This window comes from Alligator sinensis, unplaced genomic scaffold (genome assembly GCF_000455745.1).
Source record: "Alligator sinensis unplaced genomic scaffold, ASM45574v1 scaffold1356_1, whole genome shotgun sequence".
Classification (NCBI taxonomy): Eukaryota; Metazoa; Chordata; order Crocodylia; family Alligatoridae; genus Alligator; species Alligator sinensis.
The window spans coordinates 17,635-31,050 of record NW_005843466.1 but is presented as its reverse complement, the minus strand read 5'-3'; the positions used below and the strand labels follow the sequence as shown (position 1 = coordinate 31,050).

Here is a 13,416-nt window from a genome sequence, read left to right as displayed (position 1 = left end):
GGGCCCGCGCCGCGCTCGTGCTGCCCGGGGGCGGGGAGAGACCCTGCGTGCCAGCCCCCGGGCAGGGCAGCCCGAAGCCGCACCTCGCTGACCAGGAAGTAGCCCTGGAGTTGTTGCCCACGTGCAGGTGGCCGTGGGAGCCCTTTTTGAACGTGGGTGGCTGAGGATTTGGCTGGGGTGGCCGTTTATTGCGCGGTGGTGCGATATAGGGAATGCGTGGCAGGATCCGCAGGCTTGAAGGCAGCTGCGCCGGCTGGCTGGGCGCTTTCTGAACCCTCCGCACCTGGAAAATGGGTCTAGCATTTTTTCTGTAATCCCCAAAAACCCTAAAAGCAGAGGGACAGCAAAGAGCTGGCACTTTCCCAGGCTGCGTCGTGAGCTGTTGCTCTAGGCCGGAGGCTTTCAAGCTGTTGGGTCCCCCCTTGGAGGGAGGGGAGTGAAGGAACATAGGAGCGCAGGCAAGAATTGTGCAAGGAGCCAGCGCCGCTTGCGGGGGTGGGGAGTCCCAGGCAGGCTCTGTCAGCGGGATGCTGCGCCTCCAGGAGGGCGACGTGGCGGGCGTACAGCTTAGCGCCGCAGCAAGGCTGAGGCAGCCTGCCAAACCAAGCTGTGGTGGCTGCTAAGATGAGGGGTGCCCTGTGCCTGGCTGCGCTGTTCCTGTGGGGTGGGCTGGGGTTGGGTTGGGCGGGGCATGAGCAAATTTGTAAGGGAAAGGAGGGCTCAGCTCAAAAAGTTTGAAGACCGCTGCTCTAGGCCAGTGTGGGAGTGCCCTGCCCTGTTCCCACTTGCAGGCTTGCTAGGCACTCGCCGTGGTCCTGCCCCCAAGGAAGGCCTGTCCCACCCAGCGAGGGCATGAAGACCATCCTTTGCTTGCTGGAATTGGGTGAGCCTGGGCAGCAGCATCAGGGGAGGTGTTGGGGGCCTGGAATTAGCACCCCACACATCTCCAGGGGCTTGTGGTCATGTGCAGTTTGCTCTGAAGCCTATGCTGCTGCTGTTCCCCAGGCTTGCTAGATGTGAGTTATTGCCGGTGCCTCTCCCTGAGCTGAAAGGACTCCTTCCTGTGCCTGGGCACTGGCAAGTGCTGCCAGAGTTGGAGGAGGGCTCAATTTCTGACAGTCATGAATATGCTACTTCAAGTCCTTTCCTGTGAAAGGATTTGAGCCATCCTTGTTCTAGTGAGATGCTGAAAATCTTGCTCGGAACATGAGAGCAAAATTATTCCCTGCCAAGTTATTTAATTTCTCCAAGCCTCCATTTCTCAGCTAGGAGAACTGTGAAGATCCATGTCCGTTTTTTCTCCAAGGTACTTTGAAATCTTTGTGTAAGTGAATGGAAGATTCTGTTACTGCTCAATGGTTAATAATTAAAACAAACAAAAACCCCATCGCTGCCCTAGATGCCCATCTGTATGGCAGAGAAATGCCCATGACTAACTGCTTTCATCACTAGATGCAGACCTTAAAAATTAAAACGTCTTGCTTTTAAAATAGTAATGTACAGCAGTAATTTACAGCTACATAGTGATTGCCACCTAATAGCAGTCTCAGCTTTTTATATAGTTATACCCTCTTTCACTAGCTACTACAAGACTGTCCAGCTGGGAGCCTGTGAACCACACACAGCCTTCGAGAGGTTAAAGTGTTGTCCCTAGGCTCCTGCCTGGCAGCTGCTCCCCAAATCATTCTGGCTGAATGCATTCAGAGTCTCCAAGCTCTAGTTTTCACTGTCTGCCCTTGTGCCAGGGGATAGAGAAGTGCAGCATGGTGTGGTCCCCGGGAAGCTGAGGATGAGTTTGGAGCTGTGTGTGTGAGCAATGCGATGGTGGTGGAGTGGGAGGGGGAGGCCCTGCACCAGTGTACGGTGCAGTGGGGGGTGGGGTTTAACAGTGCAGTGTAGTGCTGTGGGGTGGCATCTGGTGGTACAGCAGCTGGGGTGTCCATGCAGCATGCAGCCTGAGGGGCCTGTGGCTTGCCCTGGGCCCATGGTGTCCCCCCTCCGATGTGGCCCATGGGCATTTGGCTCCCAGCTGCTTATAAATTGGACAGCCATGAGTTATCATAATGGCAGCATGCCAGGAAGAAGGAACCTGAGGTCTTTTGGGTAGCATGGGAGAGCAGAGATCACGAAGGAGTATATGGGTGAATGTAAATATAGTTATGGGGTGGGGCAGGGTAGCACCTTAGAAACTAACTGGTTCAGAGAAGCATGCACTTTTGTAAGCAGCAGCCTACTTTGTTAGATACAAGGTGACAAAGTAGGTTGTTGCCTACAAAACCTCATGCCTCTCTGAACCAGTTAGTTTTCTGCCTGACTTGAGATTACTGTGGCTAAGCACCCCTCTCTCAGTGTAGCTAAAATATTTAAACAGGTTCAACCAAAATGATCCTCTTGAGCAGTCTTAAAATGAAAGAGAACAGTGTGGGTGGAGAGATGAGCGGGATAGTTGGAAGAGTGCATCAGTGATAAGACTAAAAGAGTGCAGGTGATCTGGGTTCTATTCCCTGTTTTGACACTGGCCTGCTGGGCTACATTCAGCAAATCACTTAATCTCCCCTGTGCCACAGCTTCCCCATCTGTAAAATAAGTATACTTGGTGCTCCGAGATCCTTGGGTGAGAAGTACTGTAAGAAGTACTTGTGCTTCTATGATAAAAGTAACATTCATAGAAGAGGGTGACTGGCCAGCTGCATGTTCAAAACATTGCTAACGTGTCAGTATGAATTGTATGCTTGCAGTTCATGCACTAGTGTGGCTTCTCTGAGCTTAAAAGACAATTAGCATGAGAACAATTGCTCTCGGTGATGGTCTGAACTGGGATGTTACTCTAAAGCTAAATTAAATATTAATTAGTGGTCAGTGAAATATTACAGTTTAGTAGTTATTTAAATTTTTCAGGACTTGGTCATTTGGCAGTTTCCATAATTCATGCTCATGGACAATGAATTAATTCAGAGTTCCTGGAAATCTGGATACTTAGCATTTGAGGGCTAAGTTTTGACACCTCTTTCTGTGTCTTCCAGTCTGTGGACACATCTATACCAGGGATGTCAAACACATGGCCCATGGGATGGATCTGGCTTGTGAGAGGCTGGGAACTTGAAGGAAGGACCAGCACGGGTGGGGTGCACTGCTGAGATCTAGGGTAGGGTGCCCTGTTGTGGATGCATGTTGGCAGCAGCGGGTGAGCAACAGTTCCTCACCATGTTGCTGGAGGTGGGTCTGGATCAGGGCCATGAAGTTCCTTGGGGTCTAGATCCAGCCCACAAGGAGCTCCACCACAGTCTGGATCTGGCTTGAGGGGCCTGACAAGTTTGACAGCCCTAGTTTACTCTGCAATGGCAGCAGCATATTGTAGACATAACCAAGCTAGCTGCAAACTAGCACAGGTGTTGGCAGCAATCTGGTTGCAGTGTCCTGGGACTTAGGACGGGTTGCAAGACTTCCTGAGGTGATGGGTCACTAAACAAACAGTTAGCCAACACTAAACTGCTTGTGTCCTGGCTAAACTGCCTCTTTGCATTGCTGTGTTGACATACCCTGAATTGATACGTGTACGCCTTTGTCTACATTTATCCAGTCACAATGGACGACTTCAGTAAAGTTTGCTTACCATTTGAGGAAACATTTAGAGATCAAGTAACCTATGCTTTGCCTTTCCCAGAGGTGATGTGAACAGACTTTGACAACCGTTTGTTAGGGAAGCTTTTAGTAGGAGATTATCAACTTGCATTTATATAATTAGTATGGTTTAGGACAAGAGCCTCTTATAGGTTTAATAATAAGTACATAGAGGGATTACTTTACCTATCTCTCATATGCTTCTATCTGTGGATTGGAACAAGGCAATTTAACAGAGAAACTGCATGTTGAATGGGGGACACTAGAAAAGGCTGTCCCTCATAGAAACTACTGTAGAATGTTACTTTTATGTTAATTGCAGCTTAGCTGAAGTGTTCTTATTTTTGCTCTTACGAAAACAGCTATTGGACTGTACTGATGCAAGTCATAGGATGTCTGTTTTTGCACCTGCCAAAGTTAGTGACCTTTAGAACAAATCTGATATAGATGCTAGGGTGAATTGCCAATATGTCAGTCTGACTTGGTGTTTTAGTACAGTTCAGGTGATAGAACAATGTGGCTCTGGTGAGCTTAAACTCTGGCAGGTTCACAGTAAATGGCTTCAGAGATTGTGGTTGAAGCCTTCAGGCTCATTTTAATGCCAGTAATCTGTTAATTTAGATACCTAATAGTTAGTTTGGTATCACTGTGTTACAATGTGTAAAGTTCTTCATTGAGATCTACAGCTCCAGGGTCAAAACTGTTGCAGCTTGGCCTATGGCTGTAGTAATGTTGTAATGAAAAGTTTGGCAGTAACTTAAAAAGAACACACATTATCTAAGAGAGAGTCTGACTGAGATTTGTAAGAATTCCTTTCTACTTCTGAAGCTGAAAATAAAATAAATGCAGACAAGAAGATGGAAAGGGTGTTTTGTGTGTCCCAGTAAGTAAGTAGATTACTAGAGTAGTCTGGCATGCTCTGGAAATCTTGGGATCATCACATTTAAATACCCTCTCTAGAGCAACTAGAGTGGTCTTACTCTGGAATCAGAGGGTGCGTCTTCATGTTCATTAATGCACCGTAGTTATGGCACATGCCCAGAGAGTATGATCAGAATTGCTAGTTTCCCAAATTGGAAAGATTATTGATAGGCGTGCACTGAAACATTTTCTTGGCCAATACCAATGGCCAGTTATTAACCAGCCATATTGGCTGGTACCAGTCTGATAGCCAACATACAGGAATGCAGCTTGGCAGTTTGGAGAGTAGGCTCCTGTTGGTAAGTCTGTGGGGCAGAAGGAGGCGGGGGCAGATTGAGGGTCCCACAGTGAGGGAGAGAGTGGGGCAGGGGCAGGCGCTGCCCAGCCAGGGGGGTGAATACGACCCCACAAGTGGCTCATGCAGGAGTGAAGAGCAAGGGCGGCTCCTGCTGCGCACAACCCCAGGGGAGGCATGGGAGCATGTGCCACACTGGACATGCGCTGAGTGGAGGCAGGTTGCCCACTGCAGGCTTGGTGCCAGGGGCTGCGCTAGCCTCTTCCTGGCATGGGGGCTGGGCTGGGGCTGTGCTTGGGGCAGGTGTGGGTGGTGCTGGGAGGAGTGGCTATGGGATGAACTATAGCTGCTCCAAAATTCCCCATAGCCACCCCTCTTAGTGCCACCCTTGCCTGCCCTGCCTCAACCATAGCCCAGCTCCCTTGTTGGGAAGAAGTTGGCATGGCCCCTAGCCCCGAGCCTGTAGCAGGCAGCCTGCCCCCACCCCATGCACAAATATGGGGGGCACATGCCCCCTGGATGAGCCGCCTTCAGCTCTGTTCCACTCCAGGGGTTGTATTTACTGCCCTGGCTGGGCAGCCCCTGCCCCACTCCCTCCCTCACTGTGGGGGCGGGGGGGGCTCGATCTGCCCCCTATACCGCTTCCATCCCCCATGCCTCTTCCCCCCACAGATTTACCAGCCAGATGCTGCTCTCCAAGCTGCTGGGCTGCATTCCTGGTTGCATGCATGCTGTACACGTGCAGGCAGCATTTACTGGTGACATTATTGGCTACACCAGCCAAAAAAACCCAATGGCCAATAATGTTAATTTTCCTTTTATCGGTGCCAATCTGATATATCAGTGTACCTCTAATTATTGACGATTTTCCTCCTACAATTATAGTAAAAATGTATTCTCCCCTCCCCCAGCCCCCATTTATTTAGTAGTTTTATCCATAGATTTAGAGCTTTCATGGAACACAGCAGAAGCAAATGACAAAGTTGGTATGGAGCTGTTGACCCTAAAGCCACCCTGTGTGGATGTTTCTCCCCCCTGGCTTCATCATTTTTTCTAGGTTCTTTGCTGTTCTCCTGTACTTAGCTCAGGACTGCATTAAATTTAATCCCACTTCTTCATCTAGCTTAGTCATTATTGATAAGCATGGCATAGGCACACAATTTAGCTTGTTACCAGCACAGATGCCAGTGTCCATGTGTGCCTATTACATTTGTTCTGTGCAATGTCGAAGCATGTGCCTTGCTTACCGTTGCGTTCATCCCAGCTGTCCATGTGCCTGGCACTTGGAAACCCACCTAGGAAGTGGTGTATGTGTGGATCATTTGACACTCGCCTTTTGTCAGGTGTCCAGAAATGATTGAGGCATGTATGACTGTTCCAGGTGAATAGTGTGTTCAGAACAGGGGAGCCTAATGTTGCACAGGGGAGCATCTCTAAACTGCAGCCAAGGTTCTTGTCTGATGGCAATAAGAGGTGCACCGATGCATTGGTCCCATATCAGATCAGCACTGATTTGAAGAAAATTGAGAGTATTGGCAGTTGGCTCTCTTTGTCTGACGTGGCTGATAAATGCCACATGCATGCATATAGTCACAGTGCAGCATGCAGGTGGCAAGGAATGCAGCTTGGCAGCATGGAGAGCAGCTGGGTCTGGCTGTTAAGTCTGATTTGGGGGAAGGGGCATGGTGGGGGGGGCGCAGATCGAGGTCCTTGCAGTGAGGGAGGGAGTGGGGCTGGCAGCGGGGCAGGTGGGGTGGGGCAGGGCATGGGACAGAGCCGTGGCTTGTCCAGGAGGCGTGGGGGGGGAGGGGGAGAGATCCTGTTGCTGCATGCACCCTGGGAGGGCATGGGAGGCATGTGCCCCCCCAGATCTGCGTGCAGAGCAGGGTGGGCTACTGTTGTGCCTGGGGCTGTGCTGGGCTCTTCCCGGCAGGGCTGTGCTGGGCTCTTCCCGGCAGGGCTGGGCTGCACTCAGGGTGGGCGGTGGCAGTGCTGGGAATGGAGGTTGCAGGGCTAGAGCCACCCCAAAATTCACCCTAGCCACCGCTCTTAGTGCTGCTGCTGTGTGCTCCGAGTGCAGCTTGGCCTAACCCCCCTCTGGGAAGAGCCCAGCGCAGCCCTGGCCCCAGTCTGCAGCGACAGCCCCACACAGATCCAGGAGCACACGCTCCCTATGCCCTCCTGGGGTGCGTGCGCGCAGTGGTGGGAGCCATCCCTCCCACCCCACACCCCCCGGACAAGGGGCTCTATCTTGTGTCCTGCCCCGGCTGTGTAGTGCTTGCCCCTCCCCCAGCTCCATTCCCTTCCTCACTGCAGGGGCCTTGATCTGCCCCCTCCACACCCCTTCCCTCCCCCGTTGCCTCTTTCCCCATAACAGACTTATCAAAGCCAGATGCCACTCTCCAAGCTGTGGGGCTGCATATCGGCTGAGGCGGCTCATTAAAAATCTGCCATTGGTACTGGCCCAAAACATCTCTTGGTGCACCTCTAGTAGGAATAATGTGGGGTCGCTGGAGGACCTCTCTGAATTGGACCTGACAATTAACAATAGAAGTACTGAAATGGGTAGCCATTGCAGAGTGAAAGCAAATGACTCCTGTTGAGCCACAAACCTTTTGTAATCAGTTCATCATTGGAAAGAGTATTGGGCAGATTTACAGTGCTATGGAGAGGCTTTCCAACTTCATGTAATGACGAGGTATGCAAAAATTATCGAGGAGTTTCAACGAATGCATTTTCCTAATTGTGGTTGTGCATTTGATGGTATGCACGTGCCCATATTCTGCCTAACCCCTAGAGCCAAGGAGCTGGTAGCAAGTGCAAGATGCATGGCACCAGGGTTCTGGGATGACTGTAGGTTTACATGCTTGGTTGAGTTGGAACTTTCTTCCCTCTTACTTTGAGAGTCATCAGTGGTATTTCTGCTCTCCTGCCTTATTGATGACCCCATCTATCTACTACGGCTACTGTGGGAGAGGTATGTTGGGGAAGGTGGTTGGAGCACAGAGTTGGCTTCTGAAAGGGGAGAGGAAGGGATGCTGATGCCTTTGTTTGGCCTCCCAGTAGTTATAAGCTGGGATGTAGTGACTATCTGAGTGTTTTCACGTGGGTTGTTCTACCCAGAAAAAGGGGTTTTCTGTGTGATGAGACCTGTCAGTTGCAGGAGTTAAGTGATGTACAGTCATTACACAGGAACGAAGGTGTTATTCATAGTCTCTTACACACTCAGATCCCCCCACATTACTGGCACACTAACAAACTGCAACTTTTATCAAAGCTGGACTGCTGTGTTTGCTTGCTTTCATTACCAACTACCCAGGCTTTGGGGTTTGAAAGCAGTCTTTTTCAGAATGCTGAATAAACTTTTATTTTCAATTCACAAAAAAATATGGTAAAATTGGCTTCGCTCCCTTTTTGCTTTTTTCTTCCTGACAGTGGCAGAAGAGGAATGGCATTAATGGGGGTCCTTCCTGGTGCTCTGACTCAACTGCATGGCTTTTCGTTTAAGGCAACATACATAAGTATTCTTAAAATACCCCAATGTAGAAGAAAGTGGTGTTCCAGTGGTGCTCTACTTGCTAGAGAGCCAGTAACTTATACTGGAGACTTTCAAAAGTCTGGTTCCACCACTCCCCATTATGAAATTGGAGAGGCCTTTTGAATTTTGAGGGTGTAATTTAACTTTTGCTATTCAGCTGAAATTTCTGCTGATGGGGACAAACTTGCCTTTGAGTTCCCAAGAGTGGCAGAAAATCTGAGAATATTGGCTGTATACTAGAGCAGGAGTCAGCAAACTACAGCCTTGCAAGCCACAACCAGCCTGTGAAGCCATTGGATCCAGCAGCCTGAGGAGCCAGAGGGCTTTGCCTGTGCCCATGCCCCTGCTCACATTGAGCAGGGAGGAGCTGTGCTCAGGCTGGACAGCTTTCAGCTGTGCCCATATAGCAGCTAGAAGGTGAGGGATGGGGAGAGGGGGAAGTAGCAATGGTGCAGGCTGAGCTCCCAGGTGCTTGGCTTCAGCCTGGGCGCAGGGAAAGGCCTCCACTGGTGACATGTCCCCAAAGCTGCCCTGATCATAGCCAGGTTGTTCTGGTCTGTGGCTTGAAAAGGTTGCCAATTTTTGCGCAAGAGTGAATCTCTGCCAGTTACTGCATCTGAGTTCTCTTTTCCTGTTCAGAGACCTAAGCTTCAGCTCTTCAGGCCCCTGTTGAGTACCAGGGTGCTGGAAAGCACATTTTAAAACAAGGTTTGCCAACAGGACACTTCCATACTACTGTGGTTACTCATGGCATACTAACACATCCTGCAGTAAATTCCCAACCTTTTTCCCCGGGTACCTGAAACAGTACAAAAGATACTGTTCTGATGGGAGAAGACGGAGTGCTTGTCAGTTGGAGAGCCTGTCATCTGGATAAGAACACTTGAGAGTTGCCTCCAAGGGACCTGGTGGCACTGCTGATGGGTGGGGATGATGATGAAGGGTTTTATTGGGTGTTCCCTAATAGTTTGCAGCCCTAATTAGTTCTGACTGTGTGTGGAGTTCATCCTGCTCCTGGCAATAAAGACCATCTAATTTAAGTTTTCACACCAGGCAGAGGCTTAGAAATTAGGAAATTGGTACTGTTTGTTTGTCCCTCAGCCACAGAATTACAGAACCAGCAGGGAACGATGACATGTCCTGGGTTGGGAGAAGATTTTGCAGCTGAAGGGGTGGAGTGTCAGATGTTTTCAAGCACCTGCTTGTTTTCCATCAATAGTAAAAAATAATTGTTTGGCACCGATCATGGCATCATAAGGAACATGTGCATGCACTGGATTGCTTGTGCTGTGTTCCTTTGTTCCACTTGCTCCTCGCTGCTGCTGTGGTCTGCTGAGTGCTGGGGGCAGTGATATGTTATGGCTTTGGGCACTTAGCTGAACAAAGTTCTTAGAATTACTGCAGTAGCCCCATGGCATGTTAACAGGCAGATAGAATGGTTATAAATGCTGTAATATCTTTCCTGTAAATAAGTTTTGGTGCTCTTCCTACTCCATGACTTCCTAGTGTGTGTTTGTGTGGCTGGCCAGGTCATGTGGCAGAAATGTGGTGGGGAGGGGTTAGCATAGTAGAAGGGAACATGAAGTTCGTTTAAAAAAAAAAAAAAAAAAAAGGCCCAAACTCAGTATGTAGTAAGTTTGGCCAATCACAGGAAACCTTTGCAGGAATAATGTAGAAAGCTTAGGAATCCTGCACCATCTCTGGTTCCTACTATCTACTGGATACAAAAATCATGGACTTAATATTGACTTTGGATTTATGACACATTACAACCTGCGTGACATCTGACACCCCAGATATGCTTGTTGTAAATTTGCTTCTTTTCTACCTTGGAGAACACATAACATCAGCAGAGTCTCCCTATGCCTGATGATGGGTGTTTGTGCCCAAAAGCTTGCAAAGAACTTTTTTCCAATTTCTTACTTGGTCTAATAAAAGATATCGCATCTACCCAAAGAACCTTGTCTGCCTATGTGCTTAGACCAACACAGCTACAACCAATATCTCTGCTTCCTAGCTCCTAGTAGTGAGAAGGTGGGGAGCTGGCCCCCTGGGCAAGGTGCTTTGAATTAAAAAAACCCCATAACCCTCTGACTGGCAATGCAGAAATGAGGGGTGGCCAGCACCCTCCTTTTTGCACTCAGTAGAAAGGGAAGGGGCAGGGAACTGTAGCAGCTGAAAGAGAACAAAGCCTTGCAAACATACCTTCCAGCAGTCCCAAAGCAAACGCCTTTGGCTGTCCTGCCAATGCATCCTGCTGCTGCTCTCCTGCAAGCGCTCTGCTCAGCATCAGAGCCTCCCTTTGGTACAGGCAGGAGGAAGGAACAGTCTCCTTGCAGATTTCTGGCATTCTGTTCAGACCAGAAAAAAATAAGAGTTTTCTAGACGGCAGGCTGAGTAAAAGGGTAGCATGTAAAAGGATAAACGTCCCTTTAGTTTTTATACTGAGAGATGGGGGGGCGGGGGGGATGCTTGTTAGATTGAGGGAAGAGGAGGAAACTGTTCACTTAACATCAAGTGGTGCCTGTGGACATGTGAGGAGGCCGCTCCAACACACTGTAATTACAGTATGCCAATTAGTGTGCCCCCAGCAGCTTCTGCATCTTGAACTCAAAGCACTCCACCGCCATTTTGAAGCATGGGGCACTGATGCACCAGATGTTACAGATGCATTAATTAGTGCCCTCCTTCTTCCCCCCACGCCCAGAACATATGTAAAAATGCCTAAGGGCTTCAGTCTGTCATGGGGTAAACATGGCAGCATTAGAGAGTTTGCAAAAGATGGTGTATTGAACCTAGACTTGGTCCTGTGATGGTCCCCTCTTCTTTCCACTTTCCTGGTTCCCGGAGGAAGGAGGACTGGCTAAGAGGGATGCATAGAGTTACCTTTAAATTGGCTTAATCCCCATAGAGTGACCTACTAATAACTGCCTTGTTCAAGGACAGCATTCCTAGTTTGAGGACAGCAAAATATGATGGGGGTGGGGGGGGGAGAAAGTTCTTTTCCTATGGGTCTTCTCCCCATTCCTCAGTCTCAGGTCTGGGAGCCAGGACAGGGATAGTCCAGGCTGGTTCAGCTAAAGTGAGCTAACCTCATGGCCTTGTTCACCTCAAGTTTTCAAGGGATTTGCATCTAGCAGCATGACAGCTAGACTATCCTGTTACACAGCAGCCAGCAACTTCTATGAAATCTCTGGCCACTTGTCTCCCTTCACCTACTGTCCCACAAAATACTCGTCACGTATGGGATGGTTACTTACTAAGCTGTGGTGTCAGATCTGGGTTATCCTAATTCATACGATAGTTCCAGGGACAGCTGCTTAACCTTCTTAGATCTCTGTGCCTCTGGGCTCCCTGTCAAAATCCCATTTGGTGCTTCCTGCTGGGGTGTCTTCTCAAGATAGATTGTTGCCCCCAAGATAGGTATTTGTGACTTTCCCAGTGCCATTCAAAAATACCCTGTGTGTGTCATTCCTAAATAAAATATAGAAAATATATAGAAATGAAAGAGCTGTCAGAAGATCATGCAGAAGAAATGTACTGTGCCACTTATTTATAAATACTGAGGAAATCTAACAAGATGAACAGTTTTGTACTGGTATAAATATGTCCGTACTTGGTGCTTGCACTAAGGTGATGAAACTGGCCAAGTTAAATCATAATAGAAGCTGTATAGATAAGCTCTTAGTCTAAAGAAGGACATTTCCCTTTGATATTTTTAATATAAAGGGACATGGCCTACAGAAAAATAGCAGTTTCTGAAAAATGTGTGCTTAGAATGAAAATTTGCAAAACAGATGCATTGGAATTATTTTTTTTCTGATCTGTTTTTATTTGTGCATGTTACAGACCTGTGGAGAGTGGTACTTCTGTATAGTCAGTCAGCTAGGTGTTTTCTCCTGTGTTTATGGCTTACGGCACTGTCACACTGCAAGAACTTGGACTGTGTTTGCAGGTGCTACCATGAGAATCCTGTAAAGCTAGTTTTTGCAAACTTGCATTGTGGATAGTAACTCACTTGCAGCTCTGTTAGGCTCTGCATTTCTGCCTTAAGCATTCTGCTTATACAAGTTTATTTTTTATTTTCCCACCCCTTTTCATTCCCTAATCCCTGCCCCCACAGGAGTGAGTTGTATTCAGCTGTTTAAAACTTCACACCTTGGAGCCATGTTTTAATGATCTTATATTTATGTAGTACTTGGTAGTTTGAAAGATTGCAAGTTCTATAAATTGCCGCCTCCTTTCTTAAACAAAACTATTTGCGAGGTAGAATGTGGCCAGCTGTCCTTTGTACCTGCCCTTTGTCAAGCCTGCCTCTCCCAAAGCAGGGACAGTCCAGGGAGTCTCCTCAGCAGGCTTCCAGATGATCCTGGCTCCCTCTGGTCAAAGGAGCTGAGCTGTGTGGAGGGATGCCTGCCAGTTTACTTCTATGATACTAAGAGCAGTCATACAGGGGGTGTAAATATTACTGCCAGCGAGTGAAAAATTGTTCTTGTGAAAGCTCCAGGGCTGTTCTATGGCATTTAAAAGTCTTAAGCCTCTTTATTGAACATGTTACTGGCATGAAAACGCTATTTTGTTTTGTTTTAAGGACAACATTAACTTCCCGTTCTTACTGTGGTATGCAAACAACTGAAACCATTATGGGGCTACTTGCAGTTCCTAGTAGGACTGCGGTATGCAAAAGACTGAAACCATCTGGGGGCTAGCCGAGCTTTCTGTCACAAGTACCTTGATGCTGAATTTCAGATGTATTTGTTCAATGCTTTTTATCCATTCTCAAATTGTACCAACAACATTAACTTCCCGTTCTTACTGTGGTATGCAAACAACTGAAACCATTATGGGGCTACTTGCAGTTCCTAGTAGGACTGCGGTATGCAAAAGACTGAAACCATCTGGGGGCTAGCCGAGCTTTCTGTCACAAGTACCTTGATGCTGAATTTCAGATGTATTTGTTCAATGCTTTTTATCCATTCTCAAATTGTACCAACCCCCCCCCCCCCCATTGGTCACAGAGACAAAAAAGGAGTTGTGTGGT

The 13,416-nt window shown here is 48.2% G+C and overlaps 1 protein-coding gene across 1 annotated transcript in view; it reads left to right on the top strand.

The window, feature by feature from the left end:
* LOC102376764 (transmembrane protein 181-like) overlaps positions 1–13,416 on the top strand; it is a 29,527-nt gene that overhangs the window by 234 nt on the left and 15,877 nt on the right. The gene's annotated exons all lie outside the window — the stretch shown is intronic.